At 46.0% G+C, this 23,280-nt stretch overlaps 1 long non-coding RNA gene across 1 annotated transcript; it reads left to right on the top strand.

The window, feature by feature from the left end:
- Positions 1 to 2,758: 2,758 nt before the first annotated feature.
- Positions 2,759 to 21,767, top strand: LOC144115865 (uncharacterized). The gene is made up of 4 exons (XR_013311588.1): positions 2,759 to 3,060; positions 3,966 to 4,336; positions 21,234 to 21,357; positions 21,466 to 21,767. It is a non-coding gene; the product is annotated as an uncharacterized LOC144115865 (long non-coding RNA).
- The last annotated feature ends 1,513 nt before the right edge of the window (positions 21,768 to 23,280 follow it).

The following is a 23,280-nucleotide window of genomic DNA, read 5'->3' as shown; positions in this document are numbered from 1 at the left end:
ATAGCATATCGTTACCGTGTTTACGTTAATGTTTACCGTGTTACCGGATGCCGGACTTTCCGGTTAGCGCGGCGCAGGCGAGAAGACGTTTTAACGTACCGTCCCTCCCGTAACAAGTTATCGTAAGGCTAAAATGAGTGATAATAGTGACAGATGCCCAGCTTTTAATGAAAAAAAACGTATAAATTGCAATCATTTCTATGAAGTGAGATGCTACACTTTAATAATCTTTTTCTCTGCCTATAAAGATGTACCGACTACACTTCAGCTAACAGCCGACTCAGCGGCCTTTCAAATGTGCCCATGTAGCTAGACACCTTTGCCTACCCTGGCCAGTAGACAATTTCACTACGTAGACCACAGTAAGCTTGCATACACAGCGCACGTTGCGTTGCGAGCGCTGTACAAAAGCACAACTACAACTGTTTGCCGTGCCGCATCGTCGCTTCTTTGTGTGTTTGGATGTAAACACAGTGGCGCCATCTAGTGGCAGTAAGTTAAATCGCACCAACTCCGGGCCCGAGGAACTTTTTATTTTCTGCATTTACGGGTGAATAAAGTAAGAGAATTACCAGTGTTTTTTTTTTCGAGGAAAAATCATAGAAATATAGAAAAATGTTTAATCGGGCACAAAACTGAAAAGCTGCAGTGTAGGCGTTGCTATTTGGCTATGTACACGATCTATGGGCTCCGTGCGCTGCAGTTTGACGCGCGCGAGTGGCGCCACCTTGTTAAGAGCGGTGGCGAAAGGCGGACGCAGCCAACGCAGCTCTCTGGTTCAGTTTGCAGTGAGCGAGGCGAGCGGTGAGGTGCTTCGTCCGAAGGCGAAAACAAACTTGGATAATTATGGGTGCTCTACCTACTGCTGTGTTTACCCAATGTCATAACAGCTATAAAAACACTGCAGTCAGGGTACCGAATATATTTAAACGTTTTTCTTGGACATCGTGCATGCTAGCTCATGCACAGGGGGTATGCTGGAAATGAGTGCACTGTGGAATTAAATTCATGAGAGTGAACTGGGAAAGGGTTTACATTGACTGGGGTGTTTCGAACGTGACATCATTGGTAGGAGCTGCTTTGTCTTTATGTTGAGCGAAGGAATGCGTTCAGTCAGTCACAGGAAATGGTTTACGGTGAAGTTCTTGGAGCTAGCATCTGAAGTTTAAGTCTTCGTTTGTTATGCTCATCTGTGGTTCAGCGTGTCAATTTTGCTTCTAGTTTTTCTTTCGTGCGTGTGTGTATGCAGTGGGAGCGACGTCGTACTTCTGAGAGTGCTTATGTCGTTTTTCACATTGTTTCACCTAAGCTTTTGTGTATTTATTTGCATCATTTTATTTCCTTCAGTGGTTTAAAATTTTGTATCTTTATTTGTTGCATTTATGAGATCTCAAATCCTGTTCTAGACGAATAAAAAGAAAAATAGAGAGTGGTTCAAATTTCTCTCTCTATATATATATATTTCTTGGATTTCACAACATCACTAAACCCTTAATTTCGGGAATTAATCTTTTGATTTTAATTCGGTTTATCGTCCCAATGCAACGAAGACTATAAGGGGCGCCATAGTAGGAGGTTCCAGATAATTGCAACCACCTGGAGTTCTTTAACGTGCACTGACATCGCGCACTACGCGGGCCTCTAGAATTTTGCCTTCACCGAAATGCGACCGCCGCAACCAGGATCGAACACAAGTCATTTGGGTCAGCAGCTGAGCACCATAACCACTGAGCCACCGCGGCGGCCTTTCTATAGTGAAGTATTTACCAAAAGAGCAATACGACCAAAATAATTCATGTAATTGGTGTTTTCATGAAATTCCTGAAATGAAAGTCCCGTGGAAGATACTTAGCAAGAAACCCATCGTCTTTTTGTATGCTTAGAGCTATGCTTCTCTGAGAGGAATACACAAAGTAAAGAAGTGTCGATCCTGCAGGATGTAGAGCACTATCATCTGATATATCTGTGTAGTAAGTTTGCGTTTTTCGCAATTCTACCCGACCATTCACATAGTCGATGTCACAGTGGATGTAAATTACATAGCTGATTTCATTATTTGGGTCAGAGCCTTGCTTCTCAAACTGTAAAGGTACTTAATTAATCTCAATAAGCTCAACTGCGTTGCCAGATATTGCAGTGCCGTCGGGACTGCAACACAATCATGGTTGCTCGGAATCGGTGGTCAGCCCAACCTGAAAGCAATTGAAACGAAATGCAGCAGTGGTGGCGTCATAGCTTTCATTGCGTTGAAATCCGCAAAGAAGGCGTTGAATTAGAATGGCATCGCGGTCAGTGCTCGTCTGCTATGCGGCCGGGCTGGCGCGAACGCATCGGGCATGGAGGAAGGCGCAGGGCCACTACGGCCAGTCTCGAGGGGGCCCGCGCTCTCCCTTCGAGAGACCGGCCGTGACTGAGCGTCCGGTTAACGAGGCGAATGCCACGAGGCGGCGCTGGCGATGTGGTCGCTGCTGGCGCCACCATACCAGCGCACGGAGCCCATAGGCTTAACTGCTCAAAAATCGGCAAATAATCTCAAAAACAAGGCCTAGTTGTTACACAAACCTCAATGTATGAGTGAGAGTTTGCCAATTAAAAGCGAATGCCTTCATTTATAGCGAGAAATGGCGTCGAAGAACGCGGCGGCGGTGCTGTGTTTGGTCCGAAGCGGTAGGGTGCCTCGATGCCAGCGGCGCCGTTCAGGGTGGTGCCATCCTTTGACCGCACCCACGCCGCATTTTCTCGCTGCGACGCCATTTTGAATCACAGCGGGCGGGCACTTGCTCGGTGCAAGCAGCTGTGCTTGCGTTGTTCCAGGCACAGTGGCTGCGGATTACTCGCTGGTGGTTTTACTTGTTTGAGAGTGTTCGACCACATGATTGATGAGCTTGTCAAGTCCACTGAGCCATCATGACGGGCTGATGTGTGCCAATGTGCTCCGGGTCAACATGTAAACGCCTGCGTTGTTTTCGCTTCCCCAGGAACTCGGAGCGGAGAAAGGAATGGGAAGCTCAAGTAAAGCGGAATCGGTGGAACGCAACTGACAGCTCATATATCTGCGAGGTGAGTTGCGAAACAGTTGTCTTATCGACCCGTATTTCGCAATTAAAGCAAACGTGTACGTGTACGCCGCTGCTGCGTAGGCAGCGTATAGGTACGCGCATACGTACGGGCGCAAGCGTGTTTTTCGTTTTGAACTTCGCTTTTTATGCGAGTAGTGCCCTGATTATAGAGTCGGACGAGGATGTTTTTTATTGGCGGAATACTTTAACACCAGCAAAAAATCATAACGTCGCACACCTGTTTTATATTTTCACGGGAATCACTGTCGTTTCTTTTGCAGAAAAGTTAGCGTCGCTGTTGTTTAGAGAGCAGAGTTACTTTTGTGTTGAGCGAAAAATAGACGAAATAAAACTTAAGTGCTCGTTATTTGCTACTGAGCGCACACACCGCTTCGTCTGGAGAGCGCGGCTGTTGTGCTGGTGCCACTCGAAGCCCAGCGGTTTTCCCCGAGCTCTCAGTAGATATACTGCGGCTCTCATGTCAAAGTGCATAGAGGATTCTTTTTATTGGTATATAATTTCCTCGTAGTATTCGAAAGCGACGTAGCCGATGTTATGGTCGCAGGGCATATTTGCGCTACGCTGTTCGTAAGCAGACCTTATCGTTGCATGTTCATACCCGACCGTGGTTACTATTCTGTGACAGAGCTAAATGCTTAAGCAGGATGTGCTCATGTAAACGTGCAGCTAACGCATATTATGGGTCAAATTTTTTCTGAGCTTTCTGGCTCTGCGTCCGTCGTAGCCTGCGCGTTGTTTGGAATCGTGTGAGGTTCGGTAATACAGCAACATTTTTTATGAAAATTTTGTGTTAGCATGTTAAGTAAATGGTTATTTTTACAAGTATTTTTGCATCAGTCCAAACAAACGTGAATAATCACATTTGGTGTTTTATTCATTTTTTAGGTCCACTTTGAAGAGGACCAGTTTGAGAGAAATCGACAGGATGGACGCCGCCTGTTTACAGCTCTGCCGACGCTGTTTGACTTTAGACATGAGTAATAATGGTACTGTGGCGAATTATATCCGCGATTTGCAGTTATTGCAATAAGCATCGAGACGTCTTTTTTATTGTTATTATTAATTCAGCTCAACCTAAGTGAAGGAAACTGCCTACGAGACCGCCTGCCGAAAGTGGACCTGCTGGCGTGGAAGGCACCATTGCAGTTCGTCCTCAACAGTCGCTACAGACGCTGACCAAGAAGACTCCGCAGAACTGAGTCGAGACAGTACCTCTTCTTTCGAAGAATGTGCAGTCGAGCATGAGAGCAATGAAGGTATTTCCTCGCTCTCTGCATGTGAGTTACGAAAGGCTCTACAAGATTCGAAAAAGAAAAACACTGATTTGCATGAAAACTTGTTGATAGCAAAAAAGAAGTTGAAGACTGCTGCCAGAAAAACAAAGCGGCTAGAAAAAGATCTTTCTGCGCTGACCAAAAATTTAGATTTCTTGAACGAGGACCAGAAGGCTGCCTTGAAGAGAAAGCCGGAAAGGTAGTACATGGAGTGCAGAAAACATAAAAAAAGCGCTGCAACTCAAATTTGCTTGTGGCTCTGCAGGCTGCGACTTACTTTTATAACAGGGCAACCCTCTTCCCTCACGAAGAACACCCTGCAGACGACTGCAGCACCTTTCATTTAAGCCGGGCGTTTTGATTGATATAGTAGATATGATGAAAGTGAAAGTGGCCGCAATGTCAAACATTGAAAAAGACTGCGTCATATTTCTCGATGAAATGGAGATTTGGAAGGGTGTCGAGCTTGACCGCAGTGGTGACAGCTTCCTTGGCAAGGTGACGCTCCCTGAAACCGACCGAGCAGCAAACCATGTACTCGTATTTATGGTTGGAGGCCTAAACACACGCTGGAAGCAGGTGATTGCTTTTCACTACACAGGTGCTTTTGTCAATAGAGAGAAGCTGAGAGACTTTATCTTCCATTTAATCAACCTTTGTGCAGACATTTCTTTGCGTGTGCAGTGCGTGACATGCGACATGGGGAGCTCCAACTGTGCGATGGGGCGGAGCTTCAACCTGTCAAGCTCCCGCTACTCTGTCACTACATGCACTGTTCCCCACCCATGTGACAATTCCACGTCATTGTTTTTTTTATGCTGGATCCTTCACATCTACTAAAAATATTAGAGGGCACCTTGTGCGAAAAGATCCCATGAAACTTGTGAAGAAATAGTGGCAAAGTAAAATTTACGAAGCAGTGATGTGTCGATTGAGTACATAGAAGCAGTCCTAAAGATGGACACAGAACAACTGAAGGTGACACCTAACCTGAGTACCGTGCACATTTCCAACGGCCACTTCACAAAGATGAAGGTAGGTGTAGCTGCTCAGTTATTCCGGGAAGCAGCTGCAGCTATAAGGTACTTTGTAGAGCGCATGAAGCTGCCGCCCGAGGCTTAAACAACAGCCTGGTTTTGTGAAGCCATTTTCAAATGGTACACAATCATAACTGCACGGCACCCTGTTGTTGCTCTGAGCTGATGAAATGAAAGTAAATATGAAGAGGCTATTGCAGCGCTGAAACTCGCTGTTGAAGTCATTGGGAGCTTAGGCATGGACATCAAAAAGGTCTGGAAACCATGCCAGGCAGGGGTGCTAATGTCCACTGCTGTAGTGCTTCAACTGCATGAATTTCTGTTAAAGAAATGTGGCTACGCATTCTTCTTGACAGGACGATTGGCCTAAGATTGTCTGGAGAACTTGTTTTCGGTCATCCGGATGATTTCTCCCGTGCCCAGTGCATATGATGTCAAAAATGCGCTCAGAATTGTGTCAGTTAGCCAGTTCCTCAAGGTACCTAAGAACTCTGGTTATGAAGCTGACGACAGCAACTACTCAGTAGATTTCTTCTCTGCAGAGATTCAAGAAGTGCAGAAAGAATTTCAAGAATCCTCGTACGATGATGAATGCACAGAGGGCGAGCCATTGTCTCTTGTAGAAAATGACATCATTGCTCACTTGGCAGGGTATTTGGTGAAGTCTTTTATCTCTACTAACAAACCATGCTCTGCCTGTACTGAGAACCTCATTGCTGAAGAGGCTTCCGATGAGCATGCTCTTATGCAGCTCAAGGAGTACAATCAAGGTTCTAGAAATTTGGTGTATGTAAGCCATACGGTACTGCGCTTTGTTTCTTCCTGTGAATGTGTCTAAGAAATTTTCACAGGAAAATGATATTTGTCATTTGGATCACCCAATCAATACAATGACGAGCCTTATTGAGCGATCAGTTTCTCTGCCTCCTAGTGAGTGCGCTGACCACCCAAGCGTTATGAGAAAACTGATGTGCCGTTTTGTTGTCATGCGACTGCGTATCTACCTCAGCTGGCTAAACGAGCCTGATGATTCAGACGATGGTTACGGCAGCAAGACTGTGGCTGGTGTGAACTTGCCGTAGAGTACTTTTCTTTAAATGCTACAGCACACCGTAAATAGCTGCTTTTTTAGCACTGACTTGCTGGCTTATTTTGTAGTTTGCATCTTTCTTCATGCTTTGTTTTCATGTTTGTTGCAAAGGTTACACCACAGTGTTCATAGCAACTTTTGCTCCTATGTCTTGCTCGCTTATTTGCTGATTTGCATCTTTTTTCATGGTTTGCTTTTAAGGTTATACCCCACTGTACATACCCCACTTTTCTGTCCCTCTGTCTTATTTACTTGCATTGTAGTTTGCGTTTTTTCATGGTTGGCTGCCCTTGACATTAAATAAATAATTTGCTTTTTTTGTAGCCTTTTCTCTCTTTAAGGGGTGAGGTTGACAAGATAGGTTACATATTTTTCTGCAGCAGTGATGAAGCTCAACCTTTAGGTAGCAGTTATTTTCAACAGCCTAGCCCATCATCACCCAATTTTGCAGGCAAAATAGGAATTGCATGCATAGGCATCGTCAAAACCAGTTTTTTTTACTAAACCTTTTCTGGTCGAGCGCAAGTGAAGTCTGCATATGAGCGCTCGCAAGAGCGCTCGGTTGTTGGGCGCCCGTCCGAAAAATGAAACGAGTGGAAAACTTGCAGTAGTGGTTTACCCTACCGCCAACGAGGGGCAGTCAGTTTTCGTGGGCCTCGAGAAAGAAAACGCAGGCGCAGTGGCAACGTTGGTATGCGCGGCATCGTTTGTATATACCAGCGCTGGCCTGTAAACAGATGTAATTGCATCCCTGTGAGCAATAAACAGGCGAACCACTCGCAATTACTCTTTGAAAGATTAAAAAGCAGACAGGTTTAGTCTTTGCGAGCACAACAAACGGAAACAGCCCGCGCGACAAAAGCGAAACCAACCGCCGCGCGCGAGCGGCTGTTATCAATGCGAAGGACTCGAAAAAACCAAAAAGCACGTAGAAACAGAAAGAAAACAGTTCTTCCACTCGCACGGAGCGGTAGCACCTGCTGGGCAGCGGATCTTTAAAATGACAGCCAACAGACGGCACACACTCGGGGCTCTAAAATTAATTCGTACAATTACGTCTTCGACCCTCGGATGTTAAATTGGCTATTATGAGTAAAAAGATGCGCAGTGCAACATTGATGAAAAAGATTGTTCAAGTCACAGCAATCGAAGCGCGCCGAGGGCATGAACGGCGCCGTTACGAACGCTAGCGCAACCGATTCCTTGTGCTTCAATATGGCGGCGCCGTCGAGGTTGTCTCCTCCCTGAACGGCGGCGCTGGCATCGAGGCACCCTACGAAGCGGCCGTACAGGGCGCCGCCATGTTTGTTTAGGAGCGAACGCTAACTCTCCGCAACGCTGAAAGAGATTCTGTAAAGTGCTAGCGGACGGGAAAGTGGTGGCGCATGCGCAGATGTCGCTAGCCGGGCTCGGTAAACGTTAACGTAAACACGGTAACGATATGCTATAAATCTCTAATAACTGACTGTGCGTAGTAGTCGTGGTTGTCGAACTAATTTAACTGGAGCAATGAGTAGTGAGTTACTTACACAAGGCCGGCAATGTTGCGACAAATTTACTGGGCGCAACTGCATGCATCCTGATCACTAAAAAAAGAGATCACTTTTAATTTCACCGTTTAGAACACATCCTACGTAATACATTGCATTTCCGGTTGACCTTACTATCAAGAGGTTTCGATATGCATCCCTCTGCCGTGCCCTCTTCGAGTCGGCTTTTCTCACTTGTCCGGACTACAGGCCTGCGCAACAAGGAAAATTTTCCTTGATCACCTGAGTTTTAGATGAATTCGCATTGGAGGTCATATGTCTGCGTTATGATTCCCTCCTCTTCGCTAGGAATTTTTTTTGTTTCTGTAGCGACAGCTACATTTGGCTAGTAGTCGGCCATTTCGCTGTGGTCCGGAAAGGCCAGTTGTGCGCATGAGCGGTGGCCGGAGAGGAGCAGCAGGTGCGCCGCACGTGCCGTCAGAGCTTCGCCGCCGCCGCGGCCGCGCGTGACGTCACATGGAAGAGCGGTTGTGCGCATGCGCGGCAACCAGAGAGGAGCAGCTGGCCGGCCTTCGCCACTGGGGCCGCGCATGACACACGTGGATGCCGCGTGCTAGCTATGCGCATAACTGCGCATGCACAGCTGCGTATAAAACTGCGGAGGTGACACGGCGGCCGGAACACAGTCGTTTCGCATGGGTGACGAGAAGAGTCCGGCCGCTGTTCAGCGGCGGTATCGACAGATCAATTTCTCGTTACGTATAACCTGGCATAGCCGAGCTAAGCCACTGCCATTTTTCTCGCTTCCCGAGGTTGCGGTAAGGCTGGTACACATGCTGAGCGTATTGTGCGATTAAAGGCCGTCGTACGATCATCTTTTGTACGGATCCGCAAGCACAGGCCAGACAATAGGCGTCCGGCCGGTCCGGTGACCGGGGGAAAGTTAGTCGAACATCAACTTTTGTGCCGACGTGCGGTTGCGGCCGGTGACTGGATCACAGCCAATAGACGTCTTTAGCATACCGGAGACGTACTAGTGAAGACGTATACCTATTTACCGGATCCCTTCTGCGCATGCGCAGTGGCCTCGCCTGACCCCAGCAATGCCACTGCGCGTGCGCAGGAGGGGTCCGGTAAACCGGTATACATCTCCGCTAGTTCGTCTCCGGTATGCTAAAGATGTCTATTGGCTGTTTTTTATGTGAGGTCTCAGAACCCTCCTCTTCACTTCTGCCAAGGCAAAATGGCCGTCCGTCGATTCAACTGGGAGCGAGGAATAGGGGGAGGCAGCTATCCCGCGGAACATATATTTATTGGCCACATTTTGATGGTTAGAGCGACTACGAACTTCGCCGCATGCAGCAGCGGTGTGCCACAGTTCATTTATTTGAATTCTGTAATCAACTAAGATGATGGAGTTAACAGAGCGCCTCTACAAACCGACGCAGGACCTACGCGGTGGTGGTGTTACGAAGCGTTTATCTGGAGCTGTTTGTGGCTGTTGCAAGCGTTCCTAATTTCTGCGAGGATAATCACGAACAGCGGCGAGTAACATCTGCTCACGGTAAATTTCCTGTTTGCGCATGAGCTGTACAGCACTGTGACAAGCGTTCGCGTAGTGAAAGTGATTTATTTATTCGTATCCTCAGGGTAGAACATTACGGAGGGGAGTCATTTCAGTAATACTTCGAAAATGAAAAAGAAAAATGAAACACAGCATGTAATAGAACAAGAAACAAACCCAAGGAGAAACATGGTCCTAATGACGTCTACTGCGAAAATATCAATACATTTAATACAGCGTAAATCACTCTTGGTTCGGCAGCAGTGCTTCTGTGGCGCATGCACTCATTTTCCTGCATTTTGCAGCCTACACTACGCACCGGATCACATCAAGACTTGGCCCTTTTCATCAGCATGATAAGCACCAGCCTGTTCTGAAGCATGCTTATCACCAACCCCTGCTACTGCGCACGCCCACGGAACGCCATCTGCATCGCCTGAGAAGGCCACATATACACTTCTCTGGAATTCGATGCTTCGTTCGGCAGCAGTGCTTCTGTGGCGCATGTACTCATTTTCCTGCATTTTGCAGCCTACACTACGCACAGGATCACATCAAGGCTTGGCCCTTTTCATCAGCATGATAAGCACCAGCCTGTTCTGAAGCATGCTTATCACCAACCCCTGCTACTGCGCATGCCCGCGGAACACCATCTGCATCGCCTGAGAAGGCCACATATACTCTGCTCTGGAATTCCACGCTTCGTTCGGCAGCAGTGCTTCTGTAGCGCATGTACTCATTTCCCTACATTTTGCAGGTAAGCCACGTTTTTATGTTCTAAAATATTGTATGCTTTTCCGCCATGCTGCTGAGCCAAGTTGTGTTTACAACTGTTTGCCCTGTGTGCGTAGCTTCTTCTGATTCCATTGAGTCATGACAGGAACCAGAGTAAAGGATAGGGACGCGGAAGAATGTACTGAATGCAGCAGTCTCGGGCAGGAACTTTAAAAATCCGAAAAGAAATGTTGGCTGAGCTCCAGGACCTGAAGAAAAGCGATGACTTCTGTAGCGAATCATGTGGTGACATATCCGAAACAAAAGTTGATGTTAAGGAACTCATCAGGGAGGTCAAAGCGTTACGAGACACCAATCACGCAATGAAAGAGGAAAACCGCAAGCTTGCTTGATGAGTAGATGAACTGGAACAATATTCCCGAATAAATAACCTCGAAATAAAAGGGGTTCCTAAGGGCGGTGGCGCAACCGACGTTGTGGTCACACTGGGAACACTCGTTGGCGAACCTATCTCGAAAGCTGACATTGATGTCTGCCATAGAGTACCCACCTCAAAAGAAGATCAAATGAGCATCATTGTGCGTTTTGCCCGGCGGTAAAAGCGCATTATTGTGTTAGCAAAGGCCAGGAAAACGCGAATAAATACGAACAACCTCGGCTACAGTCCCAAAGCGCCGTCTTTGTTAATGAGCATCTAACACGTCAAAAAGAGCAACTGCTACGTGCTGCCACCACAAAGAAAAAGCAGGTTAACTCGAAGTTTGCATGGACGAAAGATGGAAAAATCTTTGCACGTGAAGCTAAAAACACGGCTGTACTTCAAATCAACTGTCTGGATGACCTGGAAAAAATGGCTGTGCAAACCGGCACATCATGATTAGACTACCAATCCGGCGCGCAGTCCTGCACCTGCAGTCTTTAGTAGTTTTCTGCTGCCCTCATGGCAGTCCAACCTTCCAATCTGAAATTTCCATCACAAGCGCCTTTTATCTTATCTTCACCTTAATGCACGTTTATTAGAAAACAAGCACGATGACCTTCATTATTTAATCAATGAAACTAACACTTCTTTCGATGCGATTATGGTATGTGAAACGTGGTATAATGATATTCTGTCCCGTTCCTGTCACACGACTACCAAAACATTGCGCTAAACCGCCCCCTCAAGCGTGGTAGTGGCGTTATGCTGCTGATGGAAAACAGCTTTAACGTGTACCCTGTTTCTGAGTTTACTGCGACGACTGACGACTACGAAATAGCGACAGCGCGTGACAGTTCACGATTTTTCTCGGTTCTTTATCGTCCGCCAAAAATTTCCTGCTTTTTCTTGAAAGCCTTCTAGTTTTTATCTCTCTAAATAAATACCCTTTTTCTTGGTGATGACCTCAACATTGATGTACCCAAAACTGCTAAGGCTAAAAATGATTCCCGGTCAGTTTTAGAGTCGCTTGGGTTTTTAAACATTATAAATGAACTATAACACATCACATCCGTGTCAACAACTCTACTCGACCTGTTCATCACTAATGCCAATAAAAGTGTTTCTTCTTGCGGTGCCCTTGCTAGCGACATCAGTGATCACTTGCCCATTTTTGCCTTCATTCATGCAAAAGATTATCCTGCGCCCCTATACGATACGTCTATCTGTAGATAAGACATAACCGAATCTTCCTTGGCATCTTTTCGAGCCGATGTTCAGTGTCATGATTGGAGCCATGTTCTTTCAAGCACTGATGACAATGAAATGTACAAAGCCCTTGAATCTCAAATTACAGATCTTTACCGAAAGCATTTCTATCTGTAGGGCGACGAAGGAACAAAAACTCACGGAAACCGTGGGTAAGACGTGATCTGTTCAATAAAATTAACATAAAAAACCGTCTTTACTGGAAATTTGTAAAAAAGCAAGGACATAAATGTATTGCAAACGTATAAACCATACAGAAATAAGGTAAATAAAGAGCTCGAAGTTGCTAAGGAAGAATACTTTTTTACCTATATGCATGAGGCATCCCGAAACGCTGGACTCTTGTGGAAACGCCTAAATAGCATCATTAAACCAATCAGTCATTTCACCATTACCAGCATAAAAATCAACAATGAAGATATAAGAGGCATTGATCTATCTAATGCGTTCAATACGCATTTCGTCTCCGTTGGGGAACTGACCGCGCAGGTACAGCTTACTCTCCCACTATAGATGCATCCTTAATATCTCTGGAAGTATGGTATTTTCTCCACTGATGAAAGGGATTTACGTCTATAATAACCTCAAGAATTCTAAATCTCGTGATGCAAATGACATGCAAATTGCCCGTATTAAGTACATTATTGATATCATCGCTCCAGTGTTGACTAGTATGTATAAGTTAGTCTTTGAACAAAATACATTTCCAGAACTAAGGCAAATAGCCAAGGTGATTGTAATACATAAAGGAGGTGACAAAAATAATATAAATAATTTAGACCCATTTCAATTCTCCCAGTCTTATTATGCACATTCGTCTTTATGCACATTCGTCTTTATTCATTTTTAGTAAAGCATTCACTCATTTCGCCTTGCCAACACGGTTTTCTGAAACGTAAATCCACAGAATTAACTCTTTTAACGAAAAAATAAATCGTTATTGACGCCCCAGAGAATAAGCAACTAGTTCTAGGCATATATATCGATTTTTCAAAGGCATTTTATTGCGTAAATCACAAAACGTTAATAAAGAAACCCCAGCATTATGGCATACAGGGAAATTCTAATGCTCTCTTATCGTCGTACATTCAACACCGTGCTCAGTATGTTAGCCACAATAATAAAAATTCCAGCGTCAAAAAACTTACTTCCGGTGTCCCTCAAGGCAGTATTCTCGGTCCCCTCCTATTTGTTCTCTACACAAATGACATCTTTTCCACTATTAGCCAGGTGCAATGGATTGGATATGCAGATGATACCGCGCTCTTTATTACCGGAGATAACTCAAATCATTTGATACGCACAGCAAATATAGCATTGCAGTTTGTTTAACATTGATCTTAAAATAACCCCCTGATAATTAATGCAAAAAAATGCAAGGAATAGTTTTTCGCGCAAGAAACACCACTGTCACTCTCGCAGAAAAGCTATTCCTAGCAAAAGATGAAATGGAAATACAAACGCACGTTAAATCACTTGGGGTCTTTTCTTCAGAAAACCTAACCTGGGATAAGCACGTTGTACACGTTTGCTGCAAACTAAAAAGAATCGCGGGAATATTAAGCAGGAACCGGCATATACTACCTCAAAAGTGAAAAGAATTATATATAACGCCTTATTTTTATCCACACTTAATTATTGTCATCTGGTATGGGCCACCACATCTAAAGAAAACATTCGTAAACTAACATTTCAAAAACGCTCAATTAGAGCCATTACGAATATTACATACCGGGATCAAACGTCCGCATACTTCCAATTGAAACCATATACTCATTCCGCCTTATTTTCCAGCACAAGACTGCTGTTCGCACTGAGAATCTCTTTCTTCAACTATTCAACCTTGCCACGCGCAGTCATAACCACAACACCAGACAAAATAATTCATGGGTCGAACGTTCTGCCGCACAACATATGGCAATCAATCTTTATCGTTTCACATCGCCGTCCTCCTGAACGCTTCAAGTCGCGTTGGTGTTGATGCAAACACAGAATCTACACGCTCACTTTTCACAAAATTAGACCGTAACGCACCCGCTTTCTGTTAGTTTCCGCACCTTTGTCTCTGCTTTCATTTCTTATCTTTCGCTATGCCCAACTGTCTGATTCATATCCCTTTCCTTTTTCTTTATACTGTACAGCGAACGTCGTTTCTTGCTTGCATATTGTAGTAACTACGCCCTGTATCGCGTGCATTGTATCGTTAGCCGTTTACTTTTGCATCTTATGTATAAAACCCCGACATTTCCGTCTATATGTATTGTGAAGGGATCGAATGGGCAGCTGCGTTGAATCACTGTGAGGTCGATCACGCGCCCAGTCCGTGGGCTGCCAGGACGCGTCCCCAACACACTCTCGCCACTTCCGGCACATTATGGTTCCTGCTGTCTCTGCGGCAGTGATGAACAGCCCTAATGGGGGCCCACTCGGCTTCGAAGGTCAGGCACCTGCGCTGCACAACGCTGCGCGGGGACCGAAAGGCCGACGCTGCCCTCGCGCAGAAGGTTTCATTACGGGAAAACGGGGTCTCTTTCCGAGGCGGGAGCATTTAGCTGCTCGCCTTAAACAAACACAGCCGCGTCCACCGCCGATGGCTCGCGGCGCCGCGGCCCGCCGCCCTTGCCGACACCCGACACACTGTCGTTGCGTCTCGCGGGGGGGTCCCGTGCCGTGAGCTAATGGGGACGTCGGTTTCGGGGAATTGTCCCGGCGGCGGACGTCCATTTTAACCCCCGTAAACAACAGATGCGGATCCCTCGTTGACGCCGCCGCGTGCATTAGTGGCACCGCGGACACGCCGGCGCCTCCTTGAAGCATCTGTCGAGAGACGACTCCCAGTTGTTTGGACCCTCCCGGAATGTTGTCGCGCCTCGTCCGTAACAGCGGCAAGCTAAGCCGCGTATGCGCACGAGAGGCGCCCCGCTGTGGTCCGATGACAGGACTAAGTGCGGAACAGCTGCGGGCCGGACGAGAGTCAAAGGAAAACGATTGCGCCTGCGGGCACAATGGGAGGTTGTTTTTGCTTTTTCTTCTGGGGGCGAGAGTGTGAGCAATACTGTGAAGGCATGGGGCGTGCCACCTAAACCTGGTGGGCCAATCATTTCGAGTGTCTATTCCCGGAATGCCATGTTCGTATAGCTATTTTGATGTTCTTTTCGTGTTGGGCATTTTAGGGAAAGGGTTTTGAACCTTGCCGAAGCGGGAAGGCGTGCCATACAGTTTTTGAACCAATCAGGTGTTAGTTGTTTGTGATTGGGTGATGCAAGGGGTGGGCCAGTCTCCTAGGTCTTTAAAACCAGGTCCGGAGCCGGGAAAAGGCGTTCTGAGCTAGATTGAGATCCCTTGCATCTTTGGCGATGCCAAGGAGGGAAGATTTTCCCTTAGCCAGTTCCATGTAATCATGCTTGCCGTTTATTCTGTTGTAAATATGTGAATTCCTGTATAAAGTTTCAGTTTTCCTTCCTTCAGTCAAGCTTTGCCGGATCTCGTCTGTTATACCGTCTCGTCTCGGACGGTGGGGCACCCGGTGGTGGAGCCCGGTATACGAGTTATACGAAATCTCACCACGACCAAGAAGAACGAACCTATCTTTACTTGCATATATCCTGTACAATACTTGTTGCCGCATTGAGTGCTCTCTGTATATTTTTGAATGCTGCTGAACTGTACCCAAGGGGGCCGGGCTTCGTCAGGCTGCGCATGTGCAGCTTTTTTCCATCGTCCTCCTTTCTTCATCTCGGAGAGAAATAAATTTGACTTCGACTGACTCTTACACACGGCGTCACCGAATAACATTGGAGAGTGAGGACTGAAACAATGATAGCCGTCCAATTGTTCCCAATGAAGAGGGGAAAGGGGTTCCAGTCGACAGATGTTCGAATTATAAATGAATCTGAAAATGCTTTGGTGCTACAGTAAATTAGGCCAACTCTGTGCACGTGACCGAGGTGCGGAGATATATATGGGGGGGGGGGGGGGGATGCGAGCAATTCGTCGTGCAGTGATTCAAGATAAAATATTTTTTTTGAAAGAGGAACAGGCGCGCATTTTTGCGGCGCCTTGCTAGCGGTGGTAATTCAATATTTGATTTCATGGTTGATACACTGGCAGTGCTGTGAAAGTTTGATAAAACGAAGCGCGCTGATTTATCCTGGGTCATTTCATTCTGGTTTGTAAGGATTTCGACACCTGGGTCCATATTGCCGATGTGCATTACAATTGCGAGACGATGACGGTTTTGTAGAGAACTAGCAACGAGCTTCGTGTTAGTATAGGGGCTGGACAAAAGTTGCGTTTGAGGTACCCGACCACGCGGTTAGCTTTGTTGGCGACATATTCTGTTTTCCAAGAAAGAGTGGAAGAGACGTGACTGCGAGGTACTTATATGGCTGGACTGCTTCTAAACGACTTCAACAGGGTGAGTTGTTGGGCTAGTTGGTGTTCGGATTTTACAGGCATATTTTTAGCGCAAAGGACGGGACGAGCGCCCGTGCTCGTCTTGTCTGTATCTCGTCCCGTCCTTTGCGCTAAAAATATGCCTGTAAAAATGCTTCTAAACGGTTACGGTCTAAGTGATAAGTAGATAAGTTACTCGGGGAGCAGCAAACGCGCATGAGTATACATTTTATGTTTAACGTCATATGCTATTTTCTGCACCATAGGTCGATGTTCTTAATGTTAACCTGGAAGGAGCGTGTGTCATTTTCAGAATTTCATAGAACAGAAGGCAACCATCGTAAATAGTTGGATTGATGATGACCCACAGTCGGGAAGGTCACTAATATAGATTAGAAAAAGTAGAGGCCCAAGCACTGTACCTTGAGGAACACCGGAGATAACAGGATGCATGGGGGATTTAACATCGTTGGAAGTGAGGAACTGTTGACTGGAAGTTAGAAAGCACTCGAGCCATTTTAATATTTTAGTATCAAGTCCTGCGTGATTTTAGCAGTAGTAGCTGGGGACATACCTTATCAAATGCTTTAGCGAAGTCTAAAAAATATGCAATCGGCAATGGAGCACGGTTGAGAATGACATGTAGGTTATGGGCGAACAAAATGAAAAAAAAATGAGATCGGAGCGAGTGCTTTGACGTCAAGGCAGCGAACTGTGCACCTGCGAAAGCTCACTACGCACGCCGTACTTTCCGAATGGTGAAATGAACGTTGTGTTGTGCGGCTAGTCTCATTCGTTGGGATGGTTACAGTGATCGCGACCGAAACGGGCATACGACGTTGTTTCTGCTATGTATTCATCACCGATTCTTATCGGGCTTCGTGTGCGTATGTGTTTGAAAACTGCCGTGTGTACGATATGACACGATCTTGGCCGTCGGACTGTTCTGTGCCACGACGACAGCTGCGTCGCCATCCCTCTACGGTTTGGTGCTCCATTAGCTACATTTTGTGACGATGGGTGCTCGGGTTACGACTGGCCGGCGGCACACTGTAACCAATGTGAAAACATCGGTGTGCAGGGCAAATGACTCTTCGGGAGAGTAATTTTTTGTTTATTTCCTGCCGGCTGTGCTGACCTATATGCCCGCAATAAAAATTTGCGTGATGAACGGCTGACTGAACACAACTTCCTCTTGCCATTTTGGTTTAGGTTGTGACAACATAGTATCACGCTATTGTACGTTGTCATTGTACGTTAAGTCATTATTAGACAAATGCTTGGTAGTAAGATGTTGAAATGGGATCTTGGTTTCCATTATTATGAGAAAAATGCGTAGATATTGAAGCGCCTCATGGGCCATGGCATGCTTTCTACTGATGTACACTATACCTCTTGGCTATGAAACTGCGCCAACTTTATGATTCCGTGTTCGTCGTTAATTTTGCTCACGGTCCGTTTCGATCGGGAGATCAGCGGTACAAAACCGGATGATGTGCTCGCAATGCTATTGTTGCATAGCTGCTCGCGAACTCGAATTTATTGGTGTTGAGCAGTTCTTCAGCACCTCCTCCTGGGTAGCCGCACCAGTTCAGAAGGAAATGTCATCGATGCGCATGCACACATCTGTCGGCTGCCTTCATTTTCCTGCGAGTGCTTGCTACGGGCATGATTACTTGCCTGTTGAGTGACAGCAGTAGTGGGCCTATAATCAGCTGTGTCAGCAGTGCAGAAGGCTTCTCAGATTTCCTTATTTCTCCTTGCATTTTACACGTTCAAAAATTTATTTGCTCCCACATAGAGCATATTTGCACCTTCCTCAGTGATGGGCTAGGTTTGCTGGCACACTTGTAAAATCAAATTTGTGTGGTCGCGACAGCACCATTCCTGCATATGTTCCAAAGCTACAATTACAACGCTTATTTCAATTCTTTGAAATGTGGTAAGCACTGTTGCATGGTGATTGGCTCTGCAATGCCGACGTTGACCCGTTTACCTGTAGGTGACGTTGACCTGCAGTATCAATGTAACCGCTTACCTGTCGAGGCAGAGAGCACATTTAATTTGAACCCAGTCTCTTACTCCTTAGATTGAATGAAATGGTTGTTGCTGCTTGCATTAGCAGATTCCCCGCTTTGCACTGGCGCCACGCTTCTGTTCCTGCCCGCCTGCATGCCTGAAACTGGAGCATTGTATTTTTATTTTAGTCTGCAGTGTACTCTGTTTAAAAAGTGCCAACCTAGCATTGTGGGCTGCGGAAAGTCGTCTCTGAGTTATAAGCAAGCGGCTCTGTGCTTTTATTTTTAAGCAGCTTAATTCATTTTGTGCAATCAGCAATTTGCGCTAGGATATGAGTCGCCGAGCCCTGACAATTATTTTGACATGAGAAAGGAGTGTTTTGGCAACCAGAAAGTGTGTGAGCAGGAGACATCGCTGTAACTTCACATGCTAACATAAACTCCTGTGCACACCATGGGGCAAAGAGCATGGGCAATTACAGCGTGTAAGAAATGTATATGATTCAAGCAGTGTTTGATTTATCTACTCAAATCCAAATTTTTAAGTCCTTCCAATACGCGCATTAATGTGACAAGAACACACGTGACAATGGGATCTATGCATTTTCCTTCTGTCCACTATGATCAGCGAGTTTCCATGTTAATGAACCGTAAGTGCATTGAAAGTTTTGTCTCAAGGAAAACTGTCCATAATTTGAGTCGATATTAACGAGGCCTGTACTAATGAGGCAGGGCTGTATGCATTAATTTATGGTTAATTTTCTAGTTCCGATGATGACACAAGTAACTAATCTTTGTGTTATTCAACTGTACGACTAAACAAGTACATTTGTCGTTGCAAATTATGAAAGCTGATTAGAAGGATGTGTTGTATGGCACATCAGTTTGTTGGTTGAAGAATAACGATTGGCTTTCTCTTGCACCACTTTTAAACAGCAGATTGATAAATGAGCCCTGTGGAGCTGGTAAAACTACGCTAGGAACAAAGACGACAGGAAACAGCACCACCGCACAGGCTAGCAGCTCTTCCTCTGTTGTCCTCGTCTCTTGCACAATTTCAACATGCGAACTTGCCACCGGTTCACCCGGCAGTACACTCGGATCAAGCTCTGTGGAACTCACAGAAGGCAACAACAGGACAGGCAACAGGGTGTAAAAATATCTAGAGCACGCCGTGGAAATATTTTCCTCCCTCATCATAGCTTGGCCCCTGTACGTGTCTTACCAGTCATCACCCAACACCTATGGTCCCATTTGTTCAATTAGCATGTGCTCCAAGTCAAAAACACATTCAAGACCCTTGCCCTGCTAGAGTATTTTGGTCCATTAAGTTGCTTCATCTAAATCGGCAATTATTTAGAAAATATTCCTGCAATAGCCAACTTGCTCTCCTTCACGCCATGCAGTTGCACCTTGACTGCACATCCTCCTCGACGTTTTTTCTCTTATCGGTTTTGAAAAAGCACGTGATAAGATCCTTTATTTGTGTAAGGCTGATTTTATGGCACAGCATTCTCAGTGATGTAGCATATCAGAACAAGGTTAAGATGTGCTAACTGCCAGGTTGGTTAACAAATATAGCATAATGAACTTTTTCCCTATTACTGCTAGGCTCCTTAATTATTGAGAGGCGGTAAACTCACCTTCAGTAATATTCAAATCAGTTTTTAAAGTTTCAAAGCGTGCTTACCCTCGGCGCTTAGGCGAACAACTTTTGGCTGTTTTTTTTTATTGTTATTTTGGCCGGGGAAGTTGCTTTGCCTATATGAGCTTCTCGAAAGCGCACGTAATTTGGCGCGATGTAGACAAATATATGTTGGGCCAGAGCGCCCAGGGTAACCGCGTTTTCGAAATTCAATATCTGACACGGAAGCTACTTACGGTGGGCTACACGCATCTCAGTAATTACGAAGCTTAACAGTAGTAGTTAAAAACTTAACTGATCAATATTAATTAAGCGGCATACCAATTAGGTGCTTTTAACATTGATTTAATGCATTTCACCACTGTCAAAATTATGCCGGCGAAGTTCTCTCGAAGCAGAGATTTTGTGCAATAGTCGTACGGTCGAAGCAGACTTTTGAAAGGAAACGAAAGTTTGAAAAATATTGACACAACAAATAATTTATTTTCAGCCGAACATTCAGAGACCAACGCGGTCCCCTCTTGTAGGGGGACTGAAATGCGAGCCAGTAGCAGCAGGGAAAGGACTTCGCTTTCATTCTGTTAATACATGGCGAAGTATATCATACCGGCGATGTAATCCCTCTCTAAGTGACGGCAGCTACATTCACGTCGCGCCTTCGAGCGTGCTCGCGGCGACGCAGCTTCCGGTTTTCGTCCGGCGGCCGCCGGCGACTGAGCAGGGTACCATTCCTTCGGCCGGTATGTTCAGTCCCTGCCTCCCAGAGAGATGGAATGCGTGGGCTACAGCCCGCTGCCGTCTGTTCTTTTTTTACTGTTCCCCCTTTGTATTTTTTTCTCTTACCTTCCTTTCTTTGGGGCATCTATTCTGTTTTCCCTTACGTCCTTTTTTTACGCGTCTAGTGTCCAGACACCAGTACAATCTGGCAAGGGGGTATTTTTTGGCCTCTTCCTTCATTTCTGACGCTTCCCCTCTGCCTCCAAAGCCGGGCTGCTTCGCTAGTCCCTTAGGTGGTGGTAGAAAGCGGCTGCACGTTGAAACACGCTTGAGACACGCAGATATGTTTTCGCCAAAAATGAGAAGGATCGCCCTGCTTCTTGAAGCTTGTTCCTTTTCCTTTTTGTACTGTAAGACTTAACGTCATTAACTAGCCGAGCAGTTCTATTCTATTTTTTATTCAAATTGTCATTCACAATTATTTGATTCTTGTTTTCACAGCTAGGGGTCCACAAGCTGCCAGAGGTTGCGGCTAGTGTAGGGAAGGCTTTTATGGGCCTTCCCGACTAGCTCAATTTCAGCAAGAAAGCCTTTATTTTGACAAGGCTCTGCAGAGGGGCTACAGGTGATAGTTTTATTTCACATCCTTACTGCATGCACTAGCTATCCTAGCTACTACTGTCCAAAATGCATTTTTCCAAATAACGTTTTCTTTTGCTGTTTGTATGTGCAGCTGCCATCATCGAAAAGGAGAAGACAGCTGTGTAGGTTGTCCCGGCACACATCGGCAGGCAGCCGTACGCAGCTCTGCACTGGGGTAGGCGGCCGCAAAAAGCTCATGGCTGAGGTGCTAGCTGCCTGGGATTGCACCTGGGCCTGCCGTCATTGCAGCCGCTCCCTCGAACCCGGGTCCTGCTACAGCAGCGGAGTCTTTGACGAGGCGGTCGAGCCCTGATGACACCCTACAGGGCTAATTAATCGCTTCCACGCAGCCTCCCCTGCCCGCCTAGAGCTGCGGCTCTTTGTTGTTTTTAATAAATGTTCAAACATTACACTTCATTGCCGGTTTGGTCATTTTCAGCGCATGTAACAATAGAATGTGGCATTTACAAACTCATTGCATAGACGATGGCTGCCAAAAACGAAACATTCGTCACAGATGAATTTGACAATGCGAAGCACATAATGCTAGGTAAGTAGTGTCGGGAAACTAATAAAGGGACTGCAAGTCAGTGTACCTGGATGCAATGCGGTGAACAACCAGTGGGTCGTACTCGGGTGGGAAACATTCAGTAGCCAGTGAGTGGCTGGATGCCTTCGGCGAAAAACGAGTGCATTATCTTGGGTGGGCAATAGTGGGTAGCCAGCGAGTGTCACTGGACGCCTGTGATAAACAGCGGATAGCCTTGGGCGGGAAATATTGGATAGCCGCTGGGTTGGGCCGGCTGCCTATGATAAATACGCCAATGAGGAATCTTGGATGACTAATATCGAATAGCGAAGGAATGCCATTCAAGCCAACCCAGAACATTGTATGCCATTACTGGCTTCTTATTGGAAAGCCGGTGGGGTGCACTGGCTCAAACATTGAGTCGGGTAGCGCCCCAGTCAGATGCCACTATAGCCCTTTATTGGAGCCAATTTTCCCCCGTATTCGACCAGTTCAGGGCCATTATCGGCGTGCTGCTTGGGGTAGTTCTGATAATAAAACAAAATAAAACATTTACTTCCATTCAATATTGCATTACTTTGTTTTTTTCACATTGAATATCTTACTGGAGTGCGAAACGGCGCAATTACCTTAAAATCACCAATTTGGGACAAGGCAAAATAAATTTCGTTTTGTGCGAAAAATGCGGTGCTAGTTACAAATTATCCTGTAAAAATGTGTGTCGAATGTTTTCACCGCCGACTGTGCCTCACAAAATTCAGTGTTATTAATCCATTTCTGTTTTTGTCCTGTGACGGCCATATTTAGGTTCATCATGACATCATGCCTCTCTTTGCAGCCTCGATGCATTTTGGGGTCATCGAGCAAGAGCTGGACAAGGAATTTGAGTGCAGTGGAAAAGTCCTTTTGCAACAGAAGTGCAACGATTTCTTCAGATATGACCTGATCAGTTCACAGGAGGACCGCTTCGTTAAGCACTTTATGGATCTCATAGCCGTACGTGCTACAGTAGATTGCCGAGCTGTGTTGTCTAACCTGAATCATCGGCACGCAACAAACATGAATATAAATGTACCCCACCCAAAGTTCTGCCCCGCACCCCACCACAAGTTCTGCCCAGGGCCCCACCACAAGCCCAGCACCCCACTCCAGGTTCTGACCCCTGCCTATAGGGACACCACCTCAAGCGCCTCACAGCTGCTTTGAATAAAGATCTTTTCTTAAATACTTTTGGTTGGCTCTATTCTTGCTTACCTTACTGCGGGCTGGTAGGTGGAATAGTACCATGTTTACGAAAAGTAACCAGGGTGCAAGGTTTTCATCTCTGTTGTATATGGCAGCCCTTCCCTAAAGACGAGCGTTGGATTGTGAGGACAT

This window comes from Amblyomma americanum, chromosome 1, assembly GCF_052857255.1.
Source record: "Amblyomma americanum isolate KBUSLIRL-KWMA chromosome 1, ASM5285725v1, whole genome shotgun sequence".
NCBI classification, from domain to species: Eukaryota; Metazoa; Arthropoda; class Arachnida; order Ixodida; family Ixodidae; genus Amblyomma; species Amblyomma americanum.
Note: the sequence above shows the minus strand (reverse complement) of the source record. Positions and strands in the feature narration are given on the sequence as shown.